Here is a 21,654-nt window from a genome sequence, read left to right as displayed (position 1 = left end):
TTTTGGACAACTTTTCTTTTCTTCCTGCCAAACACTTGGCAGACATCTGTGCAACTTCTAGAACACGATGGGAGATGTTTTCTGTGCTGGCACAGTTTTTCCTAGCCAGACAGAGTGGAAAAGCTTTTTGCCGTGATGTAGATGAGAAGAGGAGCTAAAGACGAAGGTAGGATGCTCTCCGGAGCTAAGAGCCGCTGCCGGGCGTCTTTCGGCAGAAGCCGCGCTAAGGAGAGCACTGTGAGCGGCACAATCGTCTTTGCGCGAAGAAGCCGCTTCTTGGGCTCCGGGAGCCGGCGAGAGCGGCAGCTTCGGGAAGGTGAAGAAGCAAGCTGTACAACACTGGGATTGTGTGCGCACCTTGCCAACTGATAGAAAACGGTACCTTTGCACTCTCCTGACTTTTCCAATCACATGAACATTCGATTGGAAGCTGTTTTGGACAACTTTTCTTTTCTTCCTGCCAAACACTAGGCAGACATCTGTGCAACTTCTAGAACACGATGGGAGATGTTTTCTGTGCTGGCACAGTTTTTCCTAGCCAGACAGAGTGGAAAAGCTTTTTGCCGTGATGTAGATGAGAAGAGGAGCTAAAGACGAAGGTAGGATGCTCTCCGGAGCTAAGAGCCGCTGCCGGGCGTCTTTCGGCAGAAGCCGCGCTAAGGAGAGCACTGTGAGCGGCACAATCGTCTTTGCGCGAAGAAGCCGCTTCTTGGGCTCCGGGAGCCGGCGAGAGCGGCAGCTTCGGGAAGGTGAAGAAGCAAGCTGTACAACACTGGGATTGTGTGCGCACCTCGCCAACTGATACAAAACAGTACCTTTGCACTCTCCTGGCTTTTCCAATCACATGAACATTCGATTGGAAGCTGTTTTGGACAACTTTTCTTTTCTTCCTGCCAAAAACTTGGCAGACATCTCTGCAACGTCTAGAACACGATGGGAGATGTTTTCTGTGCTGGCACAGTTTTTCCTAGACAGACAGAGTGGAAAAGCTTTTTGCCGAGATGTAGACTACAAAAGACGCGAAAGACGAAGGTAGGATGCTCTTCGGAGCTAAGAGCCGCTGCCGGGCGTCTTTCGGCAGAAGCCGCGCTAAGGAGAGCACTGTGAGCGGCACAATCGTCTTTGCGCGAAGAAGCCGCTTCTTGGGCTCCGGGAGCCGGCGAGAGCGGCAGCTTCGGGAAGGTGAAGAAGCAAGCTGTACAACACTGGGATTGTGTGCGCACCTTGCCAACTGATAGAGAACAGTACCTTTGCACTCTCCTGGCTTTTCCAATCACATGAACATTCGATTGGAAGCTGTTTTGGACAACTTTTCTTTTCTTCCTGCCAAACACTTGGCAGACATCTCTGCAAGGTCTAGAACACGATGGGAGATGTTTTCTGTGCTGGCACAGTTTTTCCTAGACAGACAGAGTGGAAAAGCTTTTTGCCGAGATGTAGATGAGAAGAGGAGCTAAAGACGAAGGTAGGATGCTCTCCGGAGCTAAGAGCCGCTGCCGGGCGTCTTTCGGCAGAAGCCGCGCTAAGGAGAGCACTGTGAGCGGCAAAATCGTCTTTGCGCGAAGAAGCCGCTTCTTGGGCTCCGGGAGCCGGCGAGAGCGGCAGCTTCGGGAAGGTGAAGAAGCAAGCTGTACAACACTGGGATTGTGTGCGCACCTTGCCAACTGATAGAAAACAGTACCTTTGCACTCTCCTGGCTTTTCCAATCACATGAACATTCGATTGGAAGCTGTTTTGGACAACTTTTCTTTTCTTCCTGCCAAACACTTGGCAGACATCTCTGCAACGTCTAGAACACGATGGGAGATGTTTTCTATTCTGGCACAGTTTTTCCCAGCCAGACAGAGTGGGAAAGCGTTTTGCCGAGATGTAGACTACAAAAGACGCGAAAGACGAAGGTAGGATGCTCTTCGGAGCTAAGAGCCGCTGCCGGGCGTCTTTCGGCAGAAGCCGCGCTAAGGAGATCACTGTGAGCGGCACAATCGTCTTTGCGCGAAGAAGCCGCTTCTTGGGCTCCGGGAGCCGGCGAGAGCGGCAGCTTCGGGAAGGTGAAGAAGCAAGCTGTACAACACTGGGATTGTGTGCGCACCTTGCCAACTGATAGAAAACAGTACCTTTGCACTCTCCTGGCTTTTCCAATCACATGAACATTCGATTGGAAGCTGTTTTGGACAACTTTTCTTTTCTTCCTGCCAAACACTTGGCAGACATCTCTGCAACGTCTAGAACACGATGGGAGATGTTTTCTGTGCTGGCACAGTTTTTCCTAGACAGACAGAGTGGAAAAGCTTTTTGCCGAGTTGTAGACTACAAAAGACGCGAAAGACGAAGGTAGGATGCTCTTCGGAGCTAAGAGCCGCTGCCGGGCGTCTTTCGGCAGAAGCCGCGCTAAGGAGAGCACTGTGAGCGGCACAATCGTCTTTGCGCGAAGAAGCCGCTTCTTGGGCTCCGGGAGCCGGCGAGAGCGGCAGCTTCGGGAAGGTGAAGAAGCAAGCTGTACAACACTGGGATTGTGTGCGCACCTTGCCAACTGATAGAAAACGGTACCTTTGCACTCTCCTGACTTATCCAATCACATGAACATTCGATTGGAAGCTGTTTTGGACAACTTTTCTTTTCTTCCTGCCAAACACTTGGCAGACATCTCTGCAACGTCTAGAACACGATGGGAGATGTTTTCTGTGCTGGCACAGTTTTTCCTAGACAGACAGAGTGGAAAAGCTTTTTGCCGAGATGTAGATGAGAAGAGGAGCTAAAGACGAAGGTAGGATGCTCTCCGGAGCTAAGAGCCGCTGCCGGGCGTCTTTCGGCAGAAGCCGCGCTAAGGAGAGCACTGTGAGCGGCACAATCGTCTTTGCGCGAAGAAGCCGCTTCTTGGGCTCCGGGAGCCGGCGAGAGCGGCAGCTTCGGGAAGGTGAAGAAGCAAGCTGTACCACACTGGGATTGTGTGCGCACCTTGCCAACTGATAGAAAACAGTACCTTTGCACTCTCCTGGCTTTTCCAATCACATGAACATTCGATTGGAAGCTGTTTTGGACAACTTTTCTTTTCTTCCTGCCAAACACTTGGCAGACATCTCTGCAACGTCTAGAACACGATGGGAGATGTTTTCTGTGCTGGCACAGTTTTTCCTAGACAGACAGAGTGGAAAAGCTTTTTGCCGAGATGTAGACAACAAAAGACGCGAAAGACGAAGGTAGGATGCTCTCCGGAGCTAAGAGCCGCTGCCGGGCGTCTTTCGGCAGAAGCCGCGCTAAGGAGAGCACTGTGAGCGGCACAATCGTCTTTGCGCGAAGAAGCCGCTTCTTGGGCTCCGGGAGCCGGCGAGAGCGGCAGCTTCGGGAAGGTGAAGAAGCAAGCTGTACCACACTGGGATTGTGTGCGCACCTCGCCAACTGATACAAAACAGTACCTTTGCACTCTCCTGGCTTTTCCAATCACATGAACATTCGATTGGAAGCTGTTTTGGACAACTTTTCTTTTCTTCCTGCCAAACACTTGGCAGACATCTCTGCAACGTCTAGAACACGATGGGAGATGTTTTCTGTGCTGGCACAGTTTTTCCTAGACAGACAGAGTGGAAAAGCTTTTTGCCGAGATGTAGACTACAAAAGACGCGAAAGACGAAGGTAGGATGCTCTTCGGAGCTAAGAGCCGCTGCCGGGCGTCTTTCGGCAGAAGCCGCGCTAAGGAGAGCACTGTGAGCGGCACAATCGTCTTTGCGCGAAGAAGCCGCTTCTTGGGCTCCGGGAGCCGGCGAGAGCGGCAGCTTCGGGAAGGTGAAGAAGCAAGCTGTACAACACTGGGATTGTGTGCGCACCTTGCCAACTGATAGAGAACAGTACCTTTGCACTCTCCTGGCTTTTCCAATCACATGAACATTCGATTGGAAGCTGTTTTGGACAACTTTTCTTTTCTTCCTGCCAAACACTTGGCAGACATCTCTGCAAGGTCTAGAACACGATGGGAGATGTTTTCTGTGCTGGCACAGTTTTTCCTAGACAGACAGAGTGGAAAAGCTTTTTGCCGAGATGTAGATGAGAAGAGGAGCTAAAGACGAAGGTAGGATGCTCTCCGGAGCTAAGAGCCGCTGCCGGGCGTCTTTCGGCAGAAGCTGCGCTAAGGAGAGCACTGTGAGCGGCAAAATCGTCTTTGCGCGAAGAAGCCGCTTCTTGGGCTCCGGGAGCCGGCGAGAGCGGCAGCTTCGGGAAGGTGAAGAAGCAAGCTGTACAACACTGGGATTGTGTGCGCACCTTGCCAACTGATAGAAAACAGTACCTTTGCACTCTCCTGGCTTTTCCAATCACATGAACATTCGATTGGAAGCTGTTTTGGACAACTTTTCTTTTCTTCCTGCCAAACACTTGGCAGACATCTCTGCAACGTCTAGAACACGATGGGAGATGTTTTCTATTCTGGCACAGTTTTTCCCAGCCAGACAGAGTGGGAAAGCGTTTTGCCGAGATGTAGACTACAAAAGACGCGAAAGACGAAGGTAGGATGCTCTTCGGAGCTAAGAGCCGCTGCCGGGCGTCTTTCGGCAGAAGCCGCGCTAAGGAGATCACTGTGAGCGGCACAATCGTCTTTGCGCGAAGAAGCCGCTTCTTGGGCTCCGGGAGCCGGCGAGAGCGGCAGCTTCGGGAAGGTGAAGAAGCAAGCTGTACAACACTGGGATTGTGTGCGCACCTTGCCAACTGATAGAAAACAGTACCTTTGCACTCTCCTGGCTTTTCCAATCACATGAACATTCGATTGGAAGCTGTTTTGGACAACTTTTCTTTTCTTCCTGCCAAACACTTGGCAGACATCTCTGCAACTTCTAGAACACGATGGGAGATGTTTTCTGTGCTGGCACAGTTTTTCCTAGACAGACAGAGTGGAAAAGCTTTTTGCCGAGTTGTAGACTACAAAAGACGCGAAAGACGAAGGTAGGATGCTCTTCGGAGCTAAGAGCCGCTGCCGGGCGTCTTTCGGCAGAAGCCGCGCTAAGGAGAGCACTGTGAGCGGCACAATCGTCTTTGCGCGAAGAAGCCGCTTCTTGGGCTCCGGGAGCCGGCGAGAGCGGCAGCTTCGGGAAGGTGAAGAAGCAAGCTGTACAACACTGGGATTGTGTGCGCACCTTGCCAACTGATAGAAAACGGTACCTTTGCACTCTCCTGACTTATCCAATCACATGAACATTCGATTGGAAGCTGTTTTGGACAACTTTTCTTTTCTTCCTGCCAAACACTTGGCAGACATCTCTGCAACGTCTAGAACACGATGGGAGATGTTTTCTGTGCTGGCACAGTTTTTCCTAGACAGACAGAGTGGAAAAGCTTTTTGCCGAGATGTAGATGAGAAGAGGAGCTAAAGACGAAGGTAGGATGCTCTCCGGAGCTAAGAGCCGCTGCCGGGCGTCTTTCGGCAGAAGCCGCGCTAAGGAGAGCACTGTGAGCGGCACAATCGTCTTTGCGCGAAGAAGCCGCTTCTTGGGCTCCGGGAGCCGGCGAGAGCGGCAGCTTCGGGAAGGTGAAGAAGCAAGCTGTACCACACTGGGATTGTGTGCGCACCTTGCCAACTGATAGAAAACAGTACCTTTGCACTCTCCTGGCTTTTCCAATCACATGAACATTCGATTGGAAGCTGTTTTGGACAACTTTTCTTTTCTTCCTGCCAAACACTTGGCAGACATCTCTGCAACGTCTAGAACACGATGGGAGATGTTTTCTGTGCTGGCACAGTTTTTCCTAGACAGACAGAGTGGAAAAGCTTTTTGCCGAGATGTAGACAACAAAAGACGCGAAAGACGAAGGTAGGATGCTCTCCGGAGCTAAGAGCCGCTGCCGGGCGTCTTTCGGCAGAAGCCGCGCTAAGGAGAGCACTGTGAGCGGCACAATCGTCTTTGCGCGAAGAAGCCGCTTCTTGGGCTCCGGGAGCCGGCGAGAGCGGCAGCTTCGGGAAGGTGAAGAAGCAAGCTGTACCACACTGGGATTGTGTGCGCACCTTGCCAACTGATACAAAACAGTACCTTTGCACTCTCCTGGCTTTTCCAATCACATGAACATTCGATTGGAAGCTGTTTTGGACAACTTTTCTTTTCTTCCTGCCAAACACTTGGCAGACATCTCTGCAACGTCTAGAACACGATGGGAGATGTTTTCTGTGCTGGCACAGTTTTTCCTAGACAGACAGAGTGGAAAAGCTTTTTGCCGAGATGTAGATGAGAAGAGGAGCTAAAGACGAAGGTAGGATGCTCTCCGGAGCTAAGAGCCGCTGCCGGGCGTCTTTCGGCAGAAGCCGCGCTAAGGAGAGCACTGTGAGCGGCACAATCGTCTTTGCGCGAAGAAGCCGCTTCTTGGGCTCCGGGAGCCGGCGAGAGCGGCAGCTTCGGGAAGGTGAAGAAGCAAGCTGTACAACACTGGGATTGTGTGCGCACCTTGCCAACTGATAGAAAACGGTACCTTTGCACTCTCCTGACTTTTCCAATCACATGAACATTCGATTGGAAGCTGTTTTGGACAACTTTTCTTTTCTTCCTGCCATACACTTGGCAGACATCTCTGCAACTTCTAGAACATGATGGGAGATGTTTTCTGTGCTGGCACAGTTTTTCCTAGCCAGATAGAGTGGGAAAGCGTTTTGCCGAGATGTAGACAACAAAAGACGCGAAAGACAAAGGTAGGATGCTCTTCGGAGCTAAGAGCCGCTGCCGGGCGTCTTTCGGCAGAAGCCGCGCTAAGGAGAGCACTGTGAGCGGCACAATCGTCTTTGCGCGAAGAAGCCGCTTCTTGGGCTCCGGGAGCCGGCGAGAGCGGCAGCTTCGGGAAGGTGAAGAAGCAAGCTGTACAACACTGGGATTGTGTGCGCACCTTGCCAACTGATAGAAAACAGTACCTTTGCACTCTCCTGGCTTTTCCAATCACATGAACATTCGATTGGAAGCTGTTTTGGACAACTTTTCTTTTCTTCCTGCCAAACACTTGGCAGACATCTCTGCAACTTCTAGAACACGATGGGAGATGTTTTCTGTGCTGGCACAGTTTTTCCTAGCCAGACAGAGTGGAAAAGCTTTTTGCCGTGATGTAGATGAGAAGAGGAGCTAAAGACGAAGGTAGGATGCTCTCCGGAGCTAAGAGCCGCTGCCGGGCGTCTTTCGGCAGAAGCCGCGCTAAGGAGAGCACTGTGAGCGGCACAATCGTCTTTGCGCGAAGAAGCCGCTTCTTGGGCTCCGGGAGCCGGCGAGAGCGGCAGCTTCGGGAAGGTGAAGAAGCAAGCTGTACAACACTGGGATTGTGCGCGCACCTTGCCAACTGATAGAAAACAGTACCTTTGCACTCTCCTGGCTTTTCCAATCACATGAACATTCGATTGGAAGCTGTTTTGGACAACTTTTCTTTTCTTCCTGCCAAACACTTGGCAGACATCTCTGCAACGTCTAGAACACGATGGGAGATGTTTTCTGTGCTGGCACAGTTTTTCCTAGCCAGACAGAGTGGGAAAGCGTTTTGCCGAGATGTAGACAACAAAAGACGCGAAAGACGAAGGTAGGATGCTCTCCGGAGCTAAGAGCCGCTGCCGGGCGTCTTTCGGCAGAAGCCGCGCTAAGGAGAGCACTGTGAGCGGCACAATCGTCTTTGCGCGAAGAAGCCGCTTCTTGGGCTCCGGGAGCCGGCGAGAGCGGCAGCTTCGGGAAGGTGAAGAAGCAAGCTGTACAACACTGGGATTGTGTGCGCACCTTGCCAACTGATAGAAAACGGTACCTTTGCACTCTCCTGGCTTTTCCAATCACATGAACATTCGATTGGAAGCTGTTTTGGACAACTTTTCTTTTCTTCCTGCCAAACACTTGGCAGACATCTCTGCAACGTCTAGAACATGATGGGATATGTTTTCTGTGCTGGCACAGTTTTTCCTAGCCAGACAGAGTGGGAAAGCGTTTTGCCGAGATGTAGACAACAAAAGACGCGAAAGACGAAGGTAGGATGCTCTCCGGAGCTAAGAGCCGCTGCCGGGCGTTTTTCGGCAGAAGCCGCGCTAAGGAGAGCACTGTGAGCGGCAAAATCGTCTTTGCGCGAAGAAGCCGCTACTTGGGCTCCGGGAGCCGGCGAGAGCGGCAGCTTCGGGAAGGTGAAGAAGCAAGCTGTACAACACTGGGATTGTGTGCGCACCTTGCCAACTGATAGAAAACAGTACCTTTGCACTCTCCTGGCTTTTCCAATCACATGAACATTCGATTGGAAGCTGTTTTGGACAACTTTTCTTCCTGCCAAACACTTGGCAGACATCTCTGCAACGTCTAGAACACGATGGGAGATGTTTTCTGTGCTGGCACAGTTTTTCCTAGCCAGACAGAGTGGAAAAGCTTTTTGCCGAGATGTAGATGAGAAGAGGAGCTAAAGACGAAGGTAGGATGCTCTTCGGAGCTAAGAGCCGCTTCCGGGCGTCTTTCGGCAGAAGCCGCGCTAAGGAGAGCACTGTGAGCGGCACAATCGTCTTTGCGCGAAGAAGCCGCTTCTTGGGCTCCGGGAGCCGGCGATAGCGGCAGCTTCGGGAAGGTGAAGAAGCAAGCTGTACAACACTGGGATTGTGTGCGCACCTTGCCAACTGATAGAAAACAGTACCTTTGCACTCTCCTGGCTTTTCCAATCACATGAACATTCGATTGGAAGCTGTTTTGGACAACTTTTCTTTTCTTCCTGCCAAACACTTGGCAGACATCTGTTCAACTTCTAGAACACGATGGGAGATGTTTTCTGTGCTGGCACAGTTTTTCCTAGCCAGACAGAGTGGGAAAGCGTTTTGCTGAGATGTAGACAACAAAAGACGCGAAAGAAGAAGGTAGGATGCTCTCCGGAGCTAAGAGCCGCTGCCGGGCGTCTTTCGGCAGAAGCCGCGCTAAGGAGAGCACTGTGAGCGGCACAATCGTCTTTGCGCGAAGAAGCCGCTTCTTGGGCTCCGGGAGCCGGCGAGAGCGGCAGCTTCGGGAAGGTGAAGAAGCAAGCTGTACAACACTGGGATTGTGTGCGCACCTTGCCAACTGATAGAAAACGGTACCTTTGCACTCTCCTGGCTTTTCCAATCACATGAACATTCGATTGGAAGCTGTTTTGGACAACTTTTCTTTTCTTCCTGCCAAACACTTGGCAGACATCTCTGCAACGTCTAGAACACGATGGGATATGTTTTCTGTGCTGGCACAGTTTTTCCTAGCCAGACAGAGTGGGAAAGCGTTTTGCCGAGATGTAGACAACAAAAGACGCGAAAGACGAAGGTAGGATGCTCTCCGGAGCTAAGAGCCGCTGCCGGGCGTTTTTCGGCAGAAGCCGCGCTAAGGAGAGCACTGTGAGCGGCAAAATCGTCTTTGCGCGAAGAAGCCGCTACTTGGGCTCCGGGAGCCGGCGAGAGCGGCAGCTTCGGGAAGGTGAAGAAGCAAGCTGTACAACACTGGGATTGTGTGCGCACCTTGCCAACTGATAGAAAACAGTACCTTTGCACTCTCCTGGCTTTTCCAATCACATGAACATTCGATTGGAAGCTGTTTTGGACAACTTTTCTTTTCTTCCTGCCAAACACTTGGCAGACATCTCTGAAACTTCTAGAACATGATGGGAGATGTTTTCTGTGCTGGCACAGTTTTTCCTTGCCAGATAGAGTGGGAAAGCGTTTTGCCGAGATGTAGACAACAAAAGACGCGAAAGACAAAGTTAGGATGCTCTTCGGAGCTAAGAGCCGCTGCCGGGCGTCTTTCGGCAGAAGCCGCGCTAAGGAGAGCACTGTGAGCGGCACAATCGTCTTTGCGCGAAGAAGCCGCTTCTTGGGCTCCGGGAGCCGGCGAGAGCGGCAGCTTCGGGAAGGTGAAGAAGCAAGCTGTACAACACTGGGATTGTGTGCGCACCTTGCCAACTGATAGAAAACAGTACCTTTGCACTCTCCTGGCTTTTCCAATCACATGAACATTCGATTGGAAGCTGTTTTGGACAACTTTTCTTTTCTTCCTGCCAAACACTTGGCAGACATCTCTGCAACTTCTAGAACACGATGGGAGATGTTTTCTGTGCTGGCACAGTTTTTCCTAGACAGACAGAGTGGAAAAGCTTTTTGCCGAGATGTAGATGAGAAGAGGAGCTAAAGACGAAGGTAGGATGCTCTTCGGAGCTAAGAGCCGCTTCCGGGCGTCTTTCGGCAGAAGCCGCGCTAAGGAGAGCACTGTGAGCGGCACAATCGTCTTTGCGCGAAGAAGCCGCTTCTTGGGCTCCGGGAGCCGGCGAGAGCGGCAGCTTCGGGAAGGTGAAGAAGCAAGCTGTACAACACTGGGATTGTGTGCGCACCTCGCCAACTGATACAAAACAGTACCTTTGCACTCTCCTGGCTTTTCCAATCACATGAACATTCGATTGGAAGCTGTTTTGGACAACTTTTCTTTTCTTCCTGCCAAACACTTGGCAGACATCTGTGCAACTTCTAGAACACGATGGGAGATGTTTTCTGTGCTGGCACAGTTTTTCCTAGCCAGACAGAGTGGAAAAGCTTTTTGCCGTGATGTAGATGAGAAGAGGAGCTAAAGACGAAGGTAGGATGCTCTCCGGAGCTAAGAGCCGCTGCCGGGCGTCTTTCGGCAGAAGCCGCGCTAAGGAGAGCACTGTGAGCGGCACAATCGTCTTTGCGCGAAGAAGCCGCTTCTTGGGCTCCGGGAGCCGGCGAGAGCGGCAGCTTCGGGAAGGTGAAGAAGCAAGCTGTACAACACTGGGATTGTGTGCGCACCTTGCCAACTGATAGAAAACGGTACCTTTGCACTCTCCTGACTTTTCCAATCACATGAACATTCGATTGGAAGCTGTTTTGGACAACTTTTCTTTTCTTCCTGCCAAACACTTGGCAGACATCTGTGCAACTTCTAGAACACGATGGGAGATGTTTTCTGTGCTGGCACAGTTTTTCCTAGCCAGACAGAGTGGAAAAGCTTTTTGCCGTGATGTAGATGAGAAGAGGAGCTAAAGACGAAGGTAGGATGCTCTCCGGAGCTAAGAGCCGCTGCCGGGCGTCTTTCGGCAGAAGCCGCGCTAAGGTGAGCACTGTGAGCGGCACAATCGTCTTTGCGCGAAGAAGCCGCTTCTTGGGCTCCGGGAGCCGGCGAGAGCGGCAGCTTCGGGAAGGTGAAGAAGCAAGCTGTACCACACTGGGATTGTGTGCGCACCTCGCCAACTGATACAAAACAGTACCTTTGCACTCTCCTGGCTTTTCCAATCACATGAACATTCGATTGGAAGCTGTTTTGGACAACTTTTCTTTTCTTCCTGCCAAACACTTGGCAGACATCTCTGCAACGTCTAGAACACGATGGGAGATGTTTTCTGTGCTGGCACAGTTTTTCCTAGACAGACAGAGTGGAAAAGCTTTTTGCCGAGATGTAGACTACAAAAGACGCGAAAGACGAAGGTAGGATGCTCTTCGGAGCTAAGAGCCGCTGCCGGGCGTCTTTCGGCAGAAGCCGCGCTAAGGAGAGCACTGTGAGCGGCACAATCGTCTTTGCGCGAAGAAGCCGCTTCTTGGGCTCCGGGAGCCGGCGAGAGCGGCAGCTTCGGGAAGGTGAAGAAGCAAGCTGTACAACACTGGGATTGTGTGCGCACCTTGCCAACTGATAGAGAACAGTACCTTTGCACTCTCCTGGCTTTTCCAATCACATGAACATTCGATTGGAAGCTGTTTTGGACAACTTTTCTTTTCTTCCTGCCAAACACTTGGCAGACATCTCTGCAAGGTCTAGAACACGATGGGAGATGTTTTCTGTGCTGGCACAGTTTTTCCTAGACAGACAGAGTGGAAAAGCTTTTTGCCGAGATGTAGATGAGAAGAGGAGCTAAAGACGAAGGTAGGATGCTCTCCGGAGCTAAGAGCCGCTGCCGGGCGTCTTTCGGCAGAAGCCGCGCTAAGGAGAGCACTGTGAGCGGCACAATCGTCTTTGCGCGAAGAAGCCGCTTCTTGGGCTCCGGGAGCCGGCGAGAGCGGCAGCTTCGGGAAGGTGAAGAAGCAAGCTGTACAACACTGGGATTGTGTGCGCACCTTGCCAACTGATAGAAAACAGTACCTTTGCACTCTCCTGGCTTTTCCAATCACATGAACATTCGATTGGAAGCTGTTTTGGACAACTTTTCTTTTCTTCCTGCCAAACACTTGGCAGACATCTCTGCAACGTCTAGAACACGATGGGAGATGTTTACTATTCTGGCACAGTTTTTCCCAGCCAGACAGAGTGGGAAAGCGTTTTGCCGAGATGTAGACTACAAAAGACGCGAAAGACGAAGGTAGGATGCTCTTCGGAGCTAAGAGCCGCTGCCGGGCGTCTTTCGGCAGAAGCCGCGCTAAGGAGATCACTGTGAGCGGCACAATCGTCTTTGCGCGAAGAAGCCGCTTCTTGGGCTCCGGGAGCCGGCGAGAGCGGCAGCTTCGGGAAGGTGAAGAAGCAAGCTGTACCACACTGGGATTGTGTGCGCACCTTGCCAACTGATAGAAAACAGTACCTTTGCACTCTCCTGGCTTTTCCAATCACATGAACATTCGATTGGAAGCTGTTTTGGACAACTTTTCTTTTCTTCCTGCCAAACACTTGGCAGACATCTCTGCAACGTCTAGAACACGATGGGAGATGTTTTCTGTGCTGGCACAGTTTTTCCTAGACAGACAGAGTGGAAAAGCTTTTTGCCGAGTTGTAGACTACAAAAGACGCGAAAGACGAAGGTAGGATGCTCTTCGGAGCTAAGAGCCGCTGCCGGGCGTCTTTCGGCAGAAGCCGCGCTAAGGAGAGCACTGTGAGCGGCACAATCGTCTTTGCGCGAAGAAGCCGCTTCTTGGGCTCCGGGAGCCGGCGAGAGCGGCAGCTTCGGGAAGGTGAAGAAGCAAGCTGTACAACACTGGGATTGTGTGCGCACCTTGCCAACTGATAGAAAACGGTACCTTTGCACTCTCCTGACTTATCCAATCACATGAACATTCGATTGGAAGCTGTTTTGGACAACTTTTCTTTTCTTCCTGCCAAACACTTGGCAGACATCGCTGCAACATCTAGAACACGATGGGAGATGTTTTCTGTGCTGGCACAGTTTTTCCTAGCCAGACAGAGTGGAAAAGCTTTTTGCCGAGATGTAGATGAGAAGAGGAGCTAAAGACGAAGGTAGGATGCTCTCCGGAGCTAAGAGCCGCTGCCGGGCGTCTTTCGGCAGAAGACGCGCTAAGGAGAGCACTGTGAGCGGCACAATCGTCTTTGCGCGAAGAAGCCGCTTCTTGGGCTCCGGGAGCCGGCGAGAGCGGCAGCTTCGGGAAGGTGAAGAAGCAAGCTGTACAACACTGGGATTGTGTGCGCACCTTGCCAACTGATAGAAAACAGTACCTTTGCACTCTCCTGGCTTTTCCAATCACATGAACATTCGATTGGAAGCTGTTTTGGACAACTTTTCTTTTCTTCCTGCCAAACACTTGGCAGACATCTCTGCAACGTCTAGAACACGATGGGAGATGTTTTCTGTGCTGGCACAGTTTTTCCTAGACAGACAGAGTGGAAAAGCTTTTTGCCGAGATGTAGATGAGAAGAGGAGCTAAAGACGAAGGTAGGATGCTCTCCGGAGCTAAGAGCCGCTGCCGGGCGTCTTTCGGCAGAAGCCGCGCTAAGGAGAGCACTGTGAGCGGCACAATCGTCTTTGCGCGAAGAAGCCGCTTCTTGGGCTCCGGGAGCCGGCGAGAGCGGCAGCTTCGGGAAGGTGAAGAAGCAAGCTGTACCACACTGGGATTGTGTGCGCACCTTGCCAACTGATAGAAAACAGTACCTTTGCACTCTCCTGGCTTTTCCAATCACATGAACATTCGATTGGAAGCTGTTTTGGACAACTTTTCTTTTCTTCCTGCCAAACACTTGGCAGACATCTCTGCAACGTCTAGAACACGATGGGAGATGTTTTCTGTGCTGGCACAGTTTTTCCTAGACAGACAGAGTGGAAAAGCTTTTTGCCGAGTTGTAGACTACAAAAGACGCGAAAGACGAAGGTAGGATGCTCTTCGGAGCTAAGAGCCGCTGCCGGGCGTCTTTCGGCAGAAGCCGCGCTAAGGAGAGCACTGTGAGCGGCACAATCGTCTTTGCGCGAAGAAGCCGCTTCTTGGGCTCCGGGAGCCGGCGAGAGCGGCAGCTTCGGGAAGGTGAAGAAGCAAGCTGTACAACACTGGGATTGTGTGCGCACCTTGCCAACTGATAGAAAACGGTACCTTTGCACTCTCCTGACTTATCCAATCACATGAACATTCGATTGGAAGCTGTTTTGGACAACTTTTCTTTTCTTCCTGCCAAACACTTGGCAGACATCTCTGCAACGTCTAGAACACGATGGGAGATGTTTTCTGTGCTGGCACAGTTTTTCCTAGCCAGACAGAGTGGAAAAGCTTTTTGCCGAGATGTAGATGAGAAGAGGAGCTAAAGACGAAGGTAGGATGCTCTCCGGAGCTAAGAGCCGCTGCCGGGCGTCTTTCGGCAGAAGACGCGCTAAGGAGAGCACTGTGAGCGGCACAATCGTCTTTGCGCGAAGAAGCCGCTTCTTGGGCTCCGGGAGCCGGCGAGAGCGGCAGCTTCGGGAAGGTGAAGAAGCAAGCTGTACAACACTGGGATTGTGTGCGCACCTTGCCAATTGATAGAAAACAGTACCTTTGCACTCTCCTGACTTTTCCAATCACATGAACATTCGATTGGAAGCTGTTTTGGACAACTTTTCTTTTCTTCCTGCCAAACACTTGGCAGACATCTCTGCAACTTCTAGAACATGATGGGAGATGTTTTCTGTGCTGGCACAGTTTTTCCTAGCCAGACAGAGTGGGAAAGCGTTTTGCTGAGATGTAGACAAGAAAAGACGCGAAAGACGAAGGTAGGATGCTCTCCGGAGCTAAGAGCCGCTACCGGGCGTCTTTCGGCAGAAGCCGCCCTAAGGAGAGCACTGTGAGCGGCACAATCGTCTTTGCGCGAAGAAGCCGCTTCTTGGGCTCCGGGAGCCGGCGAGAGCGGCAGCTTCGGGAAGGTGAAGAAGCAAGCTGTACCACACTGGGATTGTGTGCACACCTTGCCAACTGATAGAAAACAGTACCTTTGCACTCTCCTGGCTTTTCCAATCACATGAACATTCGATTGGAAGCTGTTTTGGACAACTTTTCTTTTCTTCCTGCCAAACACTTGGCAGACATCTCTGCAACGTCTAGAACACGATAGGAGATGTTTTCTGTGCTGGCACAGTTTTTCCTAGACAAGCAGAGTGGAAAAGCTTTTTGCCGAGATGTAGATGAGAAGAGGAGCTAAAGACGAAGGTAGGATGCTCTCCGGAGCTAAGAGCCGCTGCCGGGCGTCTTTCGGCAGAAGCCGCGCTAAGGAGAGCACTGTGAGCGGCACAATCGTCTTTGCGCGAAGAAGCCGCTTCTTGGGCTCCGGGAGCCGGCGAGAGCGGCAGCTTCGGGAAGGTGAAGAAGCAAGCTGTACAACACTGGGATTGTGTGCGCACCTTGCCAACTGATAGAAAACAGTACCTTTGCACTCTCCTGGCTTTTCCAATCACATGAACATTCGATTGGAAGCTGTTTTGGACAACTTTTCTTTTCTTCCTGCCAAACACTTGGCAGACATCTCTGCAACGTCTAGAACACGATGGGAGATGTTTTCTGTGCTGGCACAGTTTTTCCTAGCCTGACAGAGTGGGAAAGCGTTTTGCCGAGATGTAGACAACAAAAGACGCGAAAGACGAAGGTAGGATGCTCTTCGGAGCTAAGAGCCACTGCCGGGCGTCTTTCGGCAGAAGCCGCGCTAAGGAGAGCACTGTGAGCGGCACAATCGTCTTTGCGCGAAGAAGCCGCTTCTTGGGCTCCGGGAGCCGGCGAGAGCGGCAGCTTCGGGAAGGTGAAGAAGCAAGCTGTACAACACTGGGATTGTGTGCGCACCTTGCCAACTGATAGAAAACAGTACCTTTGCACTCTCCTGACTTTTCCAATCACATGAACATTCGATTGGAAGCTGTTTTGGACAACTTTTCTTTTCTTCCTGCCAAACACTTGGCAGACATCCGTGCAACTTCTAGAACACGATGGGAGATGTTTTCTGTGCTGGCACAGTTTTTCCTAGACAGACAGATTGGAAAAGCTTTTTGCCGAGATGTAGATGAGAAGAGGAGCTAAAGACGAAGGTAGGATGCTCTCCGGAGCTAAGAGCCGCTGCCGGGCGTCTTTCGGCAGAAGCCGCGCTAAGGAGAGCACTGTGAGCGGCACAATCGTCTTTGCGCGAAGAAGCCGCTTCTTGGGCTCCGGGAGCCGGCGAGAGCGGCAGCTTCGGGAAGGTGAAGAAGCAAGCTGTACCACACTGGGATTGTGTGCGCACCTTGCCAACTGATAGAAAACAGTACCTTTGCACTCTCCTGGCTTTTCCAATCACATGAACATTCGATTGGAAGCTGTTTTGGACAACTTTCCTTTTCTTCCTGCCAAACACTTGGCAGACATCTCTGCAACGTCTAGAACACGATGGGAGATGTTTTCTGTGCTGGCACAGTTTTTCCTAGACAGACAGAGTGGAAAAGCTTTTTGCCGAGATGTAGACTACAAAAGACGCGAAAGACGAAGGTAGGATGCTCTTCGGAGCTAAGAGCCGCTGCCGGGCGTCTTTCGGCAGAAGCCGCGCTAAGGAGAGCACTGTGAGCGGCACAATCGTCTTTGCGCGAAGAAGCCGCTTCTTGGGCTCTGGGAGCCGGCGACAGCGGCAGCTTCGGGAAGGTGAAGAAGCAAGCTGTACAACACTGGGATTGTGTGCGCACCTTGCCAACTGATAGAAAACAGTACCTTTGCACTCTCCTGACTTTTCCAATCACATGAACATTCGATTGGAAGCTGTTTTGGACAACTTTTCTTTTCTTCCTGCCAAACACTTGGCAGACATCTCTGCAACGTCTAGAACACGATGGGAGATGTTTTCTGTGCTGGCACAGTTTTTCCTAGCCAGACAGAGTGGGAAAAGGTTTTGCCGAGATGTAGACAACAAAAGACGCGAAAGACGAAGGTAGGATGCTCTCCGGAGCTAAGAGCCGCTGCCGGGCGTCTTTCGGCAGAAGCCGCGCTAAGGAGAGCACTGTGAGCAGCACAATCGTCTTTGCGCGAAGAAGCCGCTTCTTGGGCTCCGGGAGCCGGCGAGAGCGGCAGCTTCGGGAAGGTGAAGAAGCAAGCTGTACAACACTGGGATTGTGCGCGCACCTTGCCAACTGATAGAAAACGGTACCTTTGCACTCTTCTGGCTTTTCCAATCACATGAACATTCGATTGGAAGCTGTTTTGGACAACTGTTTTTTTCTTCCTGCCAAACACTTGGCAGACATCTCTGCAACTTCTAGAACACGATGGGAGATGTTTTCTGTGCTGGCACAGTTTTTCCTAGACAGACAGAGTGGAAAAGCTTTTTGCCGAGATGTAGATGAGAAGAGGAGCTAAAGACGAAGGTAGGATGCTCTCCGGAGCTAAGAGCCGCTGCCGGGCGTCTTTCGGCAGAAGCCGCGCTAAGGAGAGCACTGTGAGCGGCACAATCGTCTTTGCGCGAAGAAGCCGCTTCTTGGGCTCCGGGAGCCGGCGAGAGCGGCAGCTTCGGGAAGGTGAAGAAGCAAGCTGTACAACACTGGGATTGTGCGCGCACCTTGCCAACTGATAGAAAACAGTACCTTTGCACTCTCCTGGCTTTTCCAATCACATGAACATTCGATTGGAAGCTGTTTTGGACAACTTTTCTTTTCTTCCTGCCAAACACTTGGCAGACATCTCTGCAACTTCTAGAACACGATGGGAGATGTTTTCTGTGCTGGCACAGTTTTTCCTAGACAGACAGAGTGGAAAAGCTTTTTGCCGTGATGTAGATGAGAAGAGGAGCTAAAGACGAAGGTAGGATGCTCTCCGGAGCTAAGAGCCGCTGCCGGGCGTCTTTCGGCAGAAGCCGCGCTAAGGAGAACACTGTGAGCGGCACAATCGTCTTTGCGCGAAGAAGCCGCTTCTTGGTCTCCGGGAGCCGGCGAGAGCGGCAGCTTCGGGAAGGTGAAGAAGCAAGCTGTACAACACTGGGATTGTGTGCGCACCTTGCCAACTGATAGAAAACAGTACCTTTGCACTCTCCTGGCTTTTCCAATCACATGAACATTCGATTGGAAGCTGTTTTGGACAACTTTTCTTTTCTTCCTGCCAAACACTAGGCAGACATCTCTGCAACGTCTAGAACACGATGGGAGATGTTTTCTGTGCTGGCACAGTTTTTCCTAGCCAGACAGAGTGGAAAATCTTTTTGCTAAGATGTAGACAACAAAAGACGCGAAAGACGAAGGTAGGATGCTCTTCGGAGCTAAGAGCCGCTGCCGGGCGTCTTTCGGCAGAAGCCGCGCTAAGGAGAGCACTGTGAGCGGCACAATCGTCTTTGCGCGAAGAAGCCGCTTCTTGGGCTCCGGGAGCCGGCGAGAGCGGCAGCTTCGGGAAGGTGAAGAAGCAAGCTGTACAACACTGGGATTGTGTGCGCACCTTGCCAACTGATAGAAAACAGTACCTTTGCACTCTCCTGGCTTTTCCAATCACATGAACATTCGATTGGAAGCTGTTTTGGACAACTTTTCTTTTCTTCCTGCCAAACACTTGGCAGACATCCGTGCAACTTCTAGAACACGATGGGAGATGTTTTCTGTGCTGGCACAGTTTTTCCTAGACAGACAGAGTGGAAAAGCTTTTTGCCGAGATGTAGATGAGAAGACGAGCTAAAGACGAAGGTAGGATGCTCTCCGGAGCTAAGAGCCGCTGCCGGGCGTCTTTCGGCAGAAGCCGCGCTAAGGAGAGCACTGTGAGCGGCACAATCGTCTTTGCGCGAAGAAGCCGCTTCTTGGGCTCCGGGAGCCGGCGAGAGCGGCAGCTTCGGGAAGGTGAAGAAGCAAGCTGTACCACACTGGGATTGTGTGCGCACCTTGCCAACTGATAGAAAACAGTACCTTTGCACTCTCCTGGCTTTTCCAATCACATGAACATTCGATTGGAAGCTGTTTTGGACAACTTTTCTTTTCTTCCTGCCAAACACTTGGCAGACATCTCTGCAACGTCTAGAACACGATGGGAGATGTTTTCTGTGCTGGCACAGTTTTTCCTAGACAGACAGAGTGGAAAAGCTTTTTGCCGAGATGTAGACTACAAAAGACGCGAAAGACAAAGGTAGGATGCTCTTCGGAGCTAAGAGCCGCTGCCGGGCGTCTTTCGGCAGAAGCCGCGCTAAGGAGAGCACTGTGAGCGGCACAATCGTCTTTGCGCGAAGAAGCCGCTTCTTGGGCTCCGGGAGCCGGCGAGAGCGGCAGCTTCGGGAAGGTGAAGAAGCAAGCTGTACAACACTGGGATTGTGTGCGCACCTTGCCAACTGATAGAAAACGGTACCTTTGCACTCTCCTGACTTATCCAATCACATGAACATTCGATTGGAAGCTGTTTTGGACAACTTTTCTTTTCGTCCTGCCAAACACTTGGCAGACATCTCTGCAAAGTCTAGAACACGATGGGAGATGTTTTCTGTGCTGGCACAGTTTTTCCTAGCCAGACAGAGTGGAAAAGCTTTTTGCCGAGATGTAGATGAGAAGAGGAGCTAAAGACGAAGGTAGGATGCTCTCCGGAGCTAAGAGCCGCTGCCGGGCGTCTTTCGGCAGAAGCCGCGCTAAGGAGAGCACTGTGAGCGGCACAATCGTCTTTGCGCGAAGAAGCCGCTTCTTGGGCTCCGGGAGCCGGCGAGAGCGGCAGCTTCGGGAAGGTGAAGAAGCAAGCTGTACAACACTGGGATTGTGCGCGCACCTTGCCAACTGATAGAAAACAGTACCTTTGCACTCTCCTGACTTATCCAATCACATGAACATTCGATTGGAAGCTGTTTTGGACAACTTTTCTTTTCGTCCTGCCAAACACTTGGCAGACATCTCTGCAAAGTCTAGAACACGATGGGAGATGTTTTCTGTGCTGGCACAGTTTTTCCTAGCCAGACAGAGTGGAAAAGCTTTTTGCCGAGATGTAGATGAGAAGAGGAGCTAAAGACGAAGGTAGGATGCTCTCCGGAGCTAAGAGCCGCTGCCGGGCGTCTTTCGGCAGAAGCCGCGCTAAGGAGAGCACTGTGAGCGGCACAATCGTCTTTGCGCGAAGAAGCCGCTTCTTGGGCTCCGGGAGCCGGCGAGAGCGGCAGCTTCGGGAAGGTGAAGAAGCAAGCTGTACAACACTGGGATTGTGCGCGCACCTTGCCAACTGATAGAAAACAGTACCTTTGCACTCTCCTGGCTTTTCCAATCACATGAACATTCGATTGGAAGCTGTTTTGGACAACTTTTCTTTTCTTCCTGCCAAACACTTGGCAGACATCTCTGCAACTTCTAGAACACGATGGGAGATGTTTTCTGTGCTGGCACAGTTTTTCCTAGCCAGACAGAGTGGAAAAGCTTTTTGCCGTGATGTAGATGAGAAGAGGAGCTAAAGACGAAGGTAGGATGCTCTCCGGAGCTAAGAGCCGCTGCCGGGCGTCTTTCGGCAGAAGCCGCGCTAAGGAGAACACTGTGAGCGGCACAATCGTCTTTGCGCGAAGAAGCCGCTTCTTGGGCTCCGGGAGCCGGCGAGAGCGGCAGCTTCGGGAAGGTGAAGAAGCAAGCTGTACAACACTGGGATTGTGTGCGCACCTTGCCAACTGATAGAAAACAGTACCTTTGCACTCTCCTGACTTTTCCAATCACATGAACATTCGATTGGAAGCTGTTTTGGACAACTTTTCTTTTCTTCCTGCCAAACACTTGGCAGACATCTCTGCAACGTCTAGAACACGATGGGAGATGTTTTCTGTGCTGGCACAGTTTTTCCTAGCCAGACAGAGTGGGAAAGCGTTTTGCCGAGATGTAGACAACAAAAGACGCGAAAGACGAAGGTAGGATGCTCTCCGGAGCTAAGAGCCGCTGCCGGGCGTCTTTCGGCAGAAGCCGCGCTAAGGAGAGCACTGTGAGCGGCACAATCGTCTTTGCGCGAAGAAGCCGCTTCTTGGGCTCCGGGAGCCGGCGAGAGCGGCAGCTTCGGGAAGGTGAAGAAGCAAGCTGTACAACACTGGGATTGTGTGCGCACCTTGCCAACTGATAGAAAACAGTACCTTTGCACTCTCCTGGCTTTTCCAATCACATGAACATTCGATTGGAAGCTGTTTTGGACAACTTTTCTTTTCTTCCTGCCAAACACTTGGCAGACATCTCTGCAACTTCTAGAACATGATGGGAGATGTTTTCTGTGCTGGCACAGTTTTTCCTAGCCAGATAGAGTGGGAAAGCGTTTTGCCGAGATGTAGACAACAAAAGACGCGAAAGACAAAGGTAGGATGCTCTTCGGAGCTAAGAGCCGCTGCCGGGCGTCTTTCGGCAGAAGCCGCGCTAAGGAGAGCACTGTGAGCGGCACAATCGTCTTTGCGCGAAGAAGCCGCTTCTTGGGCTCCGGGAGCCGGCGAGAGCGGCAGCTTCGGGAAGGTGAAGAAGCAAGCTGTACAACACTGGGATTGTGTGCGCACCTTGCCAACTGATAGAAAACAGTACCTTTGCACTCTCCTGGCTTTTCCAATCACATGAACATTCGATTGGAAGCTGTTTTGGACA

The sequence above is a fragment of the Melospiza melodia genome, chromosome W, assembly GCF_035770615.1.
Source record: "Melospiza melodia melodia isolate bMelMel2 chromosome W, bMelMel2.pri, whole genome shotgun sequence".
NCBI classification, from domain to species: Eukaryota; Metazoa; Chordata; class Aves; order Passeriformes; family Passerellidae; genus Melospiza; species Melospiza melodia.
This window is presented reverse-complemented; position numbering follows the sequence as displayed.